Below are 12,948 nucleotides of genomic sequence, written 5' to 3'. Positions count from 1 at the left end.
AAACAGAGTGATATCTCATTGTTAAGTCTAGATTGATAAAAGAGTTTGGGCTAGTTCTTGACTATTTCACAGTCTTTCCTTATGGCCCACCTCAAATAGCTTAACCTCTATGTATCTGCTTACTATAACTAAAATGAATATAATAGCAATATTTCCTTTATTCTTCATCTTCCTTGCCTTTGGGTATTCTCCAGCAAGGCATGTTTTTCACTTTGACATCAGTCCTGAAGGAGTGCTCACACTTCAGCAGAATTACCCATGTATTTGCTGCTACACACATTTAAAACAACATGCTGCAGTGGGAAAAGCACCACAAAGAACCTTCAGAAACACTGTGATATATAAACAATAGCTCCTTAACACCCCCCCCATGGTTATCACATACTGACTTCTATACAGAACTTATTTAAAAAAATACGCAAGCAGTCTAGGATTACAACCGAGCAACTCTGTGGTATTTAAAAAGTAATCTGAAGTTGACTCTGAGTAGTTTCATTGGCATCACACGATGTAGCAAAGTCACATGGGCTCTAAGTAGGCAGAAGTATGGCTTTAATAGGTATATTTTCTCTTCTTTTGTTATAATAAACATGCTTAGTTTGTAAACAGTCCAAAATCTTATTATGAACAATATTTGACATTTATTAAATAACATCTATTCAAAAAACCGATTTCCTGTTTCACTGGGATTCTACACAGCCTACCAAAGCTGGTCTTACCAGATTCCTCTAGTGCTCTACCACAGTTTTCACCAGGCTGTGCACACAAGTACTCTTTGCCTCACTCTCCCTCTCGCGCTACCACAGACCAAACATCTTTTGTCTCTTCCATTTCAGCATCCCATAAAACAAATCTGTTGTCAATCTGAGGACACCTGGAATGAACTTAGCAGCAGATTCTTTGACCTTTTTAACACATCAGGGTCAAAAATCACCATCAGCAGTTGGAGAGAAAAATGTCAAAGATCAAAGTCTTCCACTCCCACTACTGTTCTTGTTTTCCTTTGTTGATATGTGCACTGCTGACAGAAACCAGCAATTTTTATCTTGAAAGTGCAAATATTTGATAGGAAACTGAGGCCAGCTGTATAAACCTAAAACAAACACCAAATATTTCTGTGATTCTTCTAATGGCACTGGAAAAGGTCCTTTTTAACAAACAAAATCTTTCTCCTGGAGGGTTTGTAAATCAAACATTGTAGCTTTTATTAATTGATAGACTGTTGATACTCAATAAGAGCTGACTTTAAATTCAACCAAACTGTACAGACTCCTTCCATTGTTGAGCTGAGATATGCAAAAAGTAAACACCATAAATCACAAAAACTTTGTTTTGTGCAAGTATTTCATGATAATATTATGCAACATTTTGGTAGCGTAGGCAATGTTTCTCAAAAATACATTTATTTTTAAATCAGACCCTCTGCAAATCTGTATCTTACAGAACAGTATTCATTTTCTTTTGCTTTCCTTGAAATAAACTTCTGCTCTTTTGTTTTCTGACTATTATTTTTCTCTGCTGACCTTTATGTGGCCCAAATTTTAAAGCACTGTAATGAAAATGCCTCCAAGCATCTTAACAGTTCCAAATTGTTTATATTCGAAACTGACTTCATCCCAAATCAAATGTCAATATATATTTGGTCTTTTAGAAAGGCACAACATAATTTTTGAAGTATGTTCAGAGAAGTATTGAAGAAAGAGAAGAAAAAGAGCGCAGAATCAAAAGAACATGGATTTGGTCTACAGTTGTACCTCATTTGTCTTGTAAAGTCAGACACTGAACACCCTCAGCTGTTCCCATTTTTCTGCCACTCAACTGAAAACTGAATGAGCATAAGGTGTGAAGTTGCCACTGAGGAAGTAGCTGATAAAGTTTTAGGGCATCTATCACAGTAGCAGTGAGGTTCCCCCCCCCCCCCAATACACTTTTAATGTGAAGCCCCTTCCTTATTCCCTTTAACCATTTTCCTTTGCACCTCTTGTCATATGAGTGTCACAGTCTAAATTTGTTAATAATCCAGAGATCTTATATATGTTCAAATAAGAATTCTACCCATGCAATTAAAGTTAAGCTGACTATGCAGGAAAGCTAGCATAAATTAGGATCAAGGTTTATCTAGGATACATTGTGTGGTGAGAGAAGCACGCTTGGTAAAAGCCAAACCTTTGCCTGTGCCCCTCAACCTCTTGGTATAGAAACAGAGAAGACTGCATGCCATCTTCTCTGGAGCTCTTCCATGCAAGTGGACCCAGGAATCAGAACATGCGTGTACTTACTTTAAAGAAACCACCCAGCTGTTGAGTTTCCTTTAAACACTGCATGCATAATACCTGCAAAAACAGGCAACGTACATTATAAAGAGCTAACTCCTAAAATGTGTGCTTTTAAGCCAAAGTATCAAAACACAGCACATGTTGAAAATCACTAGATGATTTATCAACTAACCAAAATATCTGAACAAGTCCTTGGAGAATATTAAGGCAGAAGCAATTTCCACATGAACTTAATCAACCCCCACTATGATTTCCTTGATTTGCTGTTTTTAGAGAATTTTGATCCTGTCTTAATTCCCATAGCTTTACCATCTGCACAGCATTTTTATGAAAGGTAATTTTATCCCCTCTGCCAACCTGTTAAATATTGTCATGGGAGGATTTATTAGTTTCCATGACTCCAGACAATATTTTATTCTCCTTGAGTTTTCAGCTGGCAGAGCCAAGTTCCTAATTTTATCAATTGAAAGCACTGAAACCATTCATTAATAAAATACTCTAATCTACTTGTTCTATGACTCAAGAGCAACACTTGCCTTTCAGCCCCCAGCTGACAACCTCTTTCACAGAAAGAAGAAAAAAGAAAAAAAAAAAAGTTGTTTCTGTGTGATGTAAACCCCTGCAAGTTAAGAACTCTGGTTTAGATACAGCTCCCCCACTTTCTACTGAGTGACTCCTTTAGAAGTATGAAAATATCAGAAACCTAATTGCTACAATGTGTTGGAAAGATTTAATATTCAATTAAGCTATGAGCTTTTTAAGAGAACAAAACTCATTTCACTCTTAAAATTCTATGCACACTACTGATGATCTTTAATTATTATAGTGCAATGATTAATAAAAGCAGCAATGTGCCTGGCAGACTAAGCGCACACGAACTGTTTCTGCTTTAAAGAAGCCTGAAATGTACAACAGTAGATTCTTTCCAAATGTATTTATCAGAAAGTTGTTTATCTTCTGTAGTAGAACTTGATTCATAGTCATCCCATTTGTGTCAATGAATGCAGCACAAGGCCTTTAATACTCCCTTGTTTGGAACTAATGTCTTTAACTTGCCATTAGGTTATTTGAAAGACCTATTCATTTATATTTTTTTTCACAATCAGATAAGTAACTCTTTAACACTTTATTTCAATACTACTAATACTTACGAAGGGATTGACTTCACTAAGTGAATAATCTCAACTGCCTCAACATTTCCTCGCTCCCTGACATATATAGCTGTGGTGAAATCAATGAATCATGCTGAGGTAGGTCTATCCCCTTGAGCATTTGAGCATTTTTTTTTTATTATTTTTATTTTTGACATTTAGTCCCAGTGCTCCTCTTTATTGTTTAATGGGAAACTTCCAAGGTGTATGGAGAGCACAATATACTTGCTTTTTTCCCCAGTTTCTGTAATGTCCTTCTACTCAAATTACAAACCATCAGCCCTCCATTTCTAGAATAAGGATTGTATTTCAAAATGCTTCCTTATTAGCTTTTGGGTTTACCTCATGACAAAAGTGGCAAAGAAAAGACCACTTTTTTTTTCCTTCCCCTTAGCCTGCAAAAACAATTAGATATCATGACGATAGGAAGAGTATAGGAAAGATGATTTGTGTTCTTTTTTTTTACCCCCATCTTGGTAAAATTCATTCTCTTCTAGTACAAAAAACTATCAAACACACTCAGGATGAGTACCAGGGATAAATTCATGATAGTTTTCAAGATGAATCAATGAGCACATATTGAGTTTAGATTTCTGTTGGTATCAGCTTTGACTATAAAAAATTTCAAATCAAAATGCATTTATTTATTCCAGTCATGCTTTAGAATGTGAAAATTGATAGTTTTATCTCCTGGTGTGTCTGCCCCACAGACAGCAGTATAAGGAAGGTGCAAGTAAAATATATAGAAGTACATTAGAAATGAAAATATTAAATTTAAGCTAATCCTCTCTCAGTGTCTTGGCTAGACACTACAAAAGGGCTCTGCCAAGATGTAGAACACACACTTTTTCTTGCCAGGCTGTTTGAATATGGTTTCTCTGCAGCTTCTGCTGCTCTGAAGAAGTTATTGCTCCTCCATCGCTAACTTGCCTGTGACCCAGATGCATCACCAAAGGGGACTACAAGATGTTACTTGCTTTGAATCTTTTGAATCAACTTTGCAGTTGAATAATGTCAGGGTTTTTTTCCCCCACTATGTTTCTCATCGGTAGTACATATCTAGCATGCAAATGAAGAAGAATATTAATGGCACGCCTTATTTTTGGCATAACCACATTTGCAGTATGCTGTTAAAAATATTTATATCTAAAACAAAACAACAACAGTCTCCTGTGAGCAAAGTAACCAGATGAGAAAAAACCTGATTCTAGAATATTTTAATATTAGCTTTAGTGATCTAAAACATCAAATGTGCTTTGTTTTTCCATAGGAAGATTAACCAAGGAAGAGAAGCTGGTGTTTGCCTGTAGGATGCCTGTTGGTTTGTTCTCTCCAAGGCACCTCTAGCCTCCTTTGTGAATTTCCTTTCTAGGAAAATCAGAAGAGGACCAAATCTCAAATAGTCAGTTGGTTTCATATTCTAAGGATCAACAGCCACCTTTCTACTCAAGTCTGAGTGAATTCCCTTGCCAGCAGAAAACAGGTGTCAACTTTAATCCTACAATTTCTGCTTTAATGAATGTTATAGCAGTTATAGTATACTTTGATGTATTGCTGCCATTAGAGATTATGCCTTTCTACAAATCAAAGCTGTTTTCTCCACATTTAGAGTTACAACGTACTATTATGAAGACTGAATAGTTTTCAAACTTTTGTACTTTAACTTAAACCCCATTTAGGTGCCCAAATGCAAATCAATTTTAAAGATAGCTACAATTCAACCTGACCAGAACCAAGTAATAAAAAATGCAAAAATTAAATAAATAGTTTACATAAACTACAGAATAGTACAGAAAAAAAATAACGAATAAACTACTAGTGTACTAAACACTGGGTATACGGGTGTATTATCTTGCAATCTCATCATTATGATATTTTTTCACAGTGAAAAGGCAATGAAGTCTCATATAAATCAGAACCAATTCACTTTCTTCATGACTATAAAGCCTCGTTATTTTTACTCTCGAAAAGGAGAATCACTTCATAGGAAATGGCAGAACCAGTTACACATGTTCAGCATTGTGACACAGAAATCACATTACAAGATTGCTATCAAGTTCTTTTAACTCAGACAAAGCTCTCTTTTTAGCAAATGATACTTTGTATTTGGCCATGATTTGTAAATGCAGGTAATACTTTCCATTTGTATCATAAATTTCATCATTGAATATGAAATTCAGCTAGAGTTTACTGGCTGTTTATGTACAATACGATTCTTGAGAGAGAAACAGGGTTTGTTTGATAATGAGACTAAAACACCAAATTAATTGATATTCCCAAATTATCCCCAATGCCTTTGGAAGAAGTGGGTAGGAAATCCAGTCTTCCCACACTTCAGGACAGTGCCTTCACCAGCAGAACACCTTCCCTAATTTTAAGCTTCAGGGAGGAAGCAGTACAAACACAGCCAAAAAGAGAGGTAAGACATTAGTCAAAATATTATGTAAGCCATTTTGCATGAGTGTTTACTTAATTCTCCCTTCACAGACCTCATACCTTTTCCAGAGTAAATTTTAAGAAATTATAAAAAAAAATAATCACTACTATAGTCTTGGGAAGCTGAACCACTTTCACCAAGCTGCCAAAATACACCTTTCCCAATAATAAGGAATTAGAAATCACTTACATTATTCTACACAACTCCTACATAAATAAAATTAGTTTAGAAGAGAAAGTGCAACATCAAAAATCCAGCCTCCAGTCTCACATAACTCTTTTCCTATAATTTTGAAGACTTTCAAAAAACCTAGAAAACAATGCTGAATCTTAATTAAGGACTGCTGAAGGGATAATAGTATCCTATAACACTGACATCTGGACTGCTGCTAGCACATGTAATGTATATCTGTCACTGACAGCTTATCAGGTTATATATAATTTTCAATCATTAGTCATGTCTTCCTCAGCAAGCACAGGAATCCGCAAAACCAACATAGTCATAGAAGTAGTACCTTTGGAGGACAAAGTCACACATAACACTATTAGAAGGTAATCATAATCCATTAATATGAAGCAGACCATAAATGTCAACACAAAAAAAATTAAACGCATATCAACAAACGGGGTATAGGCATGACTGACATAGACAATCAACTTAATATGCTAAATGACAGCTTTGGATACACATATAACCTACACGTACTTAAGGTCCAATAGGAAGAAAGCAAAACGTGTCCAGCATCATTTCAAAAGGAAAAGGAAAAATCTGTTCCTATTTCTGTAGTCTTGTAAAAGAAAGAGAACTTCTGAAAAACTTCCAAGAAGAATGCAGCATGCCCCAACACAAACTTATTCAAGATGTAGTTAGCAGATAAGACTCTATACATGACACAGACTGGTTAAACAGAGGCAGGCTTTCCATGCCCTGTCATTTGATCATGATATTGATGGATCATTTCTATTACTGGACTAGACTGTAATGAAAAGCCTTGTGAATGTGCTAAGAAGATTTTAACAGCTCACTAGAGACCTAAGTGTAGAAGGAACATGCCTAAGCCAAGTTCTATATGCAGTCCATACACCACTATGAATAATGAAGTGTTTTAGGCAAAAGAGAAGACAGTACAACGTGATTTTTTTTTTTTGTCACTAACATTTTTGGAGACATTCTAGTGGCAATTGATTGGGTGCTCTAGCACTGGGGGATATGGTTAACCCTTTGGTTGAATTCTCAACCATAAAACTATTTTTCCTAAGAGCAAAACTTAGTGGAAGAGGCAGGAATTTATATACATTTAGGATGGTTATAAAAAAAAAAAAGTACAGATCACTGAAAATTCTGAAAAACCAAGAATTGCTTCAGGTTGAAGAGTGTTTTTAAGTGTTCAGAACATGTTGTCATTTTACTAAAGAAAAGTAAGTCTTGAAAAGCTTATTAAAAGAGAAGTTGAAATATATTATATTAAAAGAGTTTTTTTATACTTCTTAAATTAGCAATCACCATGGTTTTATGTTATATTTTGGTGTAGCCAAAATCATATTTCTTACTGGAAGTGCTAGAGTTGAAAACTTCTGCCTAGCTCTGTTCCTAGACTAGTAAGAAAAGCTGTTTCAAAGGAGACACATTTGCTGATGGAGGAATTAGATTAGCAACACACAATGGTTACAGAAAAGTTAAAAGGTTAGAATGTAGTAAATGTACAGATGATATGAATCTCATGATATTTGTGATGCTTGTATGAAACAAACTGTCCATTTTATTTTTCCAGAATAGATCAGATTCATAGTACTATGTTTTCGTAATACAGACAGTGTGTTAGAATTGATGGCTTTAAAGAACTGACCCATCTGAATTAATGATCCTTATCACACTGTTACATATTTGAACTAAAGCAGCATGCTTTATTTGCTGACAGTATTCAGAACTGAGATAATGATTTAATTTTGATCAGAGATCATTTTTCTGCCTAGAACATGAATTAGAGCAACAGAAATGTTAAAAGAAAAAATAGCATATGGCTAATTGACTGGCTGAGTAAACAACTACCCTTTCCTTTTAAAAGCCTTTTACCAAATATTCACTTTATACCTATTAGTAGCAAGCATTCATGGAGTCTCTGCTCATGACATCAAAGAGAACCCAGAAAAAAAAAAAAAAAAAGTTAATGCTTGCCTCAGTGCACAGGAACTGCCATTCTCTTAAGTTTAGCCCGTAATATAACGTGGATTAAAAGATAATTCAATATATTTTCTTATATAACCAATAAATCTAGCTTAAAACAGAAAATGGTTCCTTTACTGAGATGTGGAATTTGGGCCAGATCCCTTTGGTGAGGAATGTCTTAGAAATAGCCAATTAGAGGAAAGTAAACAACTTAAGTGTGGGTTCTCCCTCAACCAGCAGGAGTCATTTATTAGGACCCTTCAAGAGATAAGGGGACTACTGGCATGCTTGTGGATAGCAGCTAAAATTATACAGTCACTCTGCACTCCTTATACATTTGTCACTATGAGATATAAACATTTATGTCAGTGATAACAAACCACTTACCTTATTTGGCTATTTTAAACACCATTGGAATTCAAGGAATATACTAGCAGTGTGTTATGTTTCTGCTAAAGAAAAATGATATCAGGATTGCAATGTTTTCAGATGCTATAAATTAAACTATACAGTCTTTGTCTTCTCTCACTGCAAGAGAGTACGTCTCATAACTACCACACAAATTGTCTTGATCACTGCAGTGTAATAAGGTTCCTATAAAACAGTGATTAACTTGCTGTATAGTTAAAATGTGGCAGAAAATTCAGTATTTTCATGTTAAGGCCAGCGGGAGTTGATGATCAGCACTTTTTGTCTCTTCATTGCTATCTCTTGAATAATTCCTAATGCTAATTCCAATTTTCACACTTTCCAGCAAAATGAAATCAACACATATAAAATTTAACACATCACAGCTTATGCCAAAACCTTTCTGTAAAACTTTGAGTAAAGTCAAGTAAAAGTGTACTTGAGTGACGAGGCTTAAAATTAGAATCATAGCATTTGACTTCTCACATTTCCGAAAGGATTTCACCTACAAACACCAAACAGGATTTCTAGCCTTGCAAGATATATGACAAACATTTGTGGAGGAAGTTCAACTTGCAGATTCTTACCTATAAAGCAAGTTTGTTATGACTGTGGGAACTTTGTATTTACAAGGAAAAAATATAGTTCACTTTCAAAAAATCCTTTCAATTCAAAAATAAATAATGTGAACACTAAGTGTCTGTATGGTCTGGACATGCTCTATGCCTTTAGTATTTGGGTGACATTTCCTGTGTATTTGCTTACTCTAAAGTATATTTGAATGTTGGAGGTTTTACTGTGTTCTCTTAAAATGCCACTACTCTGAAAAATAACTTGAAAAGATAGGACTGTTTGATGTTTATTGTTTCTTGGTGATTTTGGTATCAAATGTGTTCCAGTTCAAAGTTAAAAAGATTACTTGCTTTCTTATTGTCAGTTCTGCAAATTCATCATAGTTCCAAAAAGTCAAGGGGCTCCCATTTTTAAGATTTCTATAGGTTAGTTCTGTATTTTGATACATTAATTGGGATGGCACTATTGTTCAGGAAATGTGCAATCTATCAATATTGTTTCTTGATGATGCAACAGAAAGAATAGCTTATACTCCATACCTTAAAAATCCTTTCAGAAAATAGTTTATTTGTATTCTTGAACAGGCAGATGCAATTATCTTCATTGTGATTTATGGAGTCAGAAAACACCAAACATTGTAGTAACTAGCTACAGCAGTAGCTAGTAAGTAGTAAGTAAGGTAGCTACAAATGTGGGGGAGTTTCTTAGGGAGTTTTTAGGCAAATAAAGGACGTTCTTTTGCTATTGATTTCTGCATTCGCCAGAGGGCTATTTAAGACGTAAGCAAATTCACTGTTAAGGGGGATTCCACAGCATTACAGTTTTGTCTTCTTCACCTTTGCTTTCAAACCACCCCATTCTTTTCCAACCTTGTCTGTTTCCTCTTCTGATTTCCAAATTACATGAGAATTTTGTAAGTGTGCTTATTCTGCTGCTGTCTCTTCTCTGGAACAAAAGCTGAGGTCTAAATGAAATGCAGGGATCTAAAAAAGATTTTTTAAATAGTCTTTTCAATGAGGATTCATAGGTATATGTGGAGAAAAAGTTTGAGCCACTGTAAATTTTTTATCTCAGACACTTCACTAGTCCCTAGTGGAAAAGGAATAAGGTTGGGGCTAAAGACAGAAACATCAAGAGGAAAAAGCTTCTTTACAAAACTTTCACTGCAATCTTCTTGGAGAGAAGCTTTTTAAATAGTCAAATTCTGCTTATACAAAGGAAATAAAGATTTGATGCATGTTTTTTCACCCTGCTATTGTGATAATTGAAAATTGCAAGAAAATAAATCAAAACTGTATGTTGGGACAGCAGATCACTAGGGCAGCAAGCTACCTTGTTTGGCATACAAATAAGAAAAACAGTGCCAACTGAATTTACACTATAAATGACTCTAGATCTGTCCTTGATAACTACATCTTATCTATAATTAATGATCTCCTTACTATTTGGACAAAGCTAAAGTACTCCATTTACATATATAGTAAATATCTCTTCCCTTGGCAAACAGATTTGACTCTGTCCTAGACTGCACTAGACTTCTTAGCACACACAAGACCCCCAGTTTTCTATTCAAAAGAAGATTATTCTCTAGACTCTAACCTTTTAGTACAAAAAGACCGTATTCTTTTAAGAACTTAAGTATCTCAATCTCTTTGATACTCTCAATGCAATTTTCAATTTGTATTACTTAGACTCTTAGTAAAGAAAAAGCAACCCAATCAATTTCTGTTAAAAACTCAGTGACACACTGCTTAGCAGACCTCTGTGTCTGGGATTGTAAAACAAAAATTCAAATAAACAAACAAAAAAACATTTAGTGACTAATCTTTTTCTCTCCCCGTGTCTGTAGAGTCCTGCTAACTCTAGTCAAAGCTCTGTAGTGAAGAAGATAATTCTTTGTCTCTTCCTTTTAAACAGCTAACCCATATGTTGGCTGGTTTTTGAATAATGATGTGTAGAAGTAACTAAACTTCTCAGGTGCACCATTTCCTGGCTGATTGGATGATTCTTAAACTTATTCAGCCTAATTTTGTAGGGTTTTACACTCCTTAACATGAATGCCAAATATCTCTGATGTGCAAGGAGACATTTAATTTTATACAAGTGAGACATCAGTACAGTCTGATGCAAAAATACCCCTCAAGAGAATATAAAGAAATTCTCAGATAAGTCAAGATTGTTTATTGGTATTTTAAAGATAAAAGTGTTTATGGAACAGCTGAACCTAAAGAAAAGGAAATCTTGCAGGCCAAAAAATGCAGATAAGATTAACCTGTATCAATATTTCTATCACCTGAGCATTGTTTATCGCTGTCACACACTTGAAATTAAAATGCTAAAGAAAACTCTTACAACACATAGCATTTTCCAGAAGATAAATCCCTAAGGAGCAGGAAGATTTAAATCAACAGATGAGTTACATTCATTATTGAAGGCACTAGTTTGGGAGTTAAAGGCTACACAGCAGTCCTCAGGAGTGTAAGAGTGGATGGAAAGAATATGTAGTTTATCAATGAGAGAGTATTTCCAGTAGGGTTGCTTTTATCCTATCCATTAAAACTCATACTCGCTGAACTCAGATTATGATGAACTAAGATTATATTAAATCCTTCCTTGCTTTATGAACACTGTTTCAGTTTCTCAGGTATGGTACGCTGTAATACTGCTGCTGACTTCAGTGGTGCTACACCAGCTCACTTAAGCTTAGGCTGGCTAAATAAGTATTCAAATTCTGTTGGTTTAAATACATTATTAGTCTAGAGGTTTCCCGATATTCCCTTTTCATCTGTTAATTGAGATAATTTTTATTGTCTGCTTCTCTCTCTCACTAATGACTCAGCACCTCCTTTATTCCCTTCCCATTAACTTTTTATTGTTGTGAACAGTGACACAAAATATGTTTATAATTGTTCAGTAAATACCATAGCATTGCATACAGAAAAGTAGTACAAATAACTTCTGGGAAAGTAAAAGATTATCACTCTTTTGGAATCTCATTTAAAACTGATCACAGCATCCTGTTTTATCCTGTTACAATATAGAAGGCATTACACTTAAATTTAAGAAGCAGAAATAAGAGAAGCCAACTGGATGAATGAAAATATTTGCTCAGAGGAATAGCTTTATTCTAATCCTGATACTGTGTATATGAAAATCTTCATTATCAAGTAAAATGATAAACCCTGTGACAAGGCCTCTTCTAGAAATCCACAACTGAAATGACTTCTGATAGTTCTCTGGATCAAAAATGGCCTCCTGGCCAATTTACGTCATAGGACTAGGATCCAGAAAGAAAAAAGACCTTGAGGATTTAAGGATTCACACTAGTTTAGCATCTGTACACCTTAGCTTTGTTTTCCATGTAATCAGCTCTGAGAGACTAAGATTCATTACCCTCTGTTCCTTTATTAACTGTGCTATCAAAGGCTTATGATCCCTGCACGACTTCAAGATCTCACTTCAACATCAACTTGGTTCAGGATCGATTCTACTTTTTGTCAATATTATTCAAAGACTCTGGATGTGCATCTCATCTTTTATTTAAGGCCTCTATGTACTTAGTCATACAGAGCTAAGTACAGGTCTGATAAAAGCAGGTACAATTCTACTAACTTTGGCTGAATGGAACCTACTGAAACAAGAACTGAACTCAGTCAATTGCCTTTCAAATAAGAGTCCAGTCATATGCATAAAATTTATGTTTATTACATTTTCTTCTCCTAATGATATATCATCAAATATATTTTTATTAGAAAACATTATTTTATGCTACTAATAATTAGAGGACCTTCTCCTAAAACAATTTACTTAATCATTTGGTTTTGTATTCTTTAATTATTGGCATATCCCACTAATTCATGGTCTTTTCTATTTACAAGCTGATCACAAATAAATAAAAAAAAATCTATGTTCTGTATTATTCACTAGTTTCAAATGC

General features: G+C 34.8%; 1 long non-coding RNA gene across 1 annotated transcript in view; it reads right to left on the bottom strand.

Annotated features, from left to right (window-relative positions):
* The window catches only part of LOC136791373 (uncharacterized), a 151,625-nt gene that overhangs the window by 121,019 nt on the left and 17,658 nt on the right, over window positions 1–12,948 (bottom strand). Inside the window, exon 3 of the long non-coding RNA XR_010833227.1 lies at window positions 2,280–2,333. This is a non-coding gene — a long non-coding RNA (uncharacterized lncRNA). The remainder of the gene's footprint in view (window positions 1–2,279; window positions 2,334–12,948) is intronic.

The sequence above is a fragment of the Anser cygnoides genome, chromosome 8, assembly GCF_040182565.1.
Source record: "Anser cygnoides isolate HZ-2024a breed goose chromosome 8, Taihu_goose_T2T_genome, whole genome shotgun sequence".
NCBI lineage: Eukaryota > Metazoa > Chordata > Aves > Anseriformes > Anatidae > Anser > Anser cygnoides.
The sequence above is the reverse complement of the archived record's forward strand: the minus strand, read 5'-3'. Positions and strand labels throughout refer to the sequence as shown.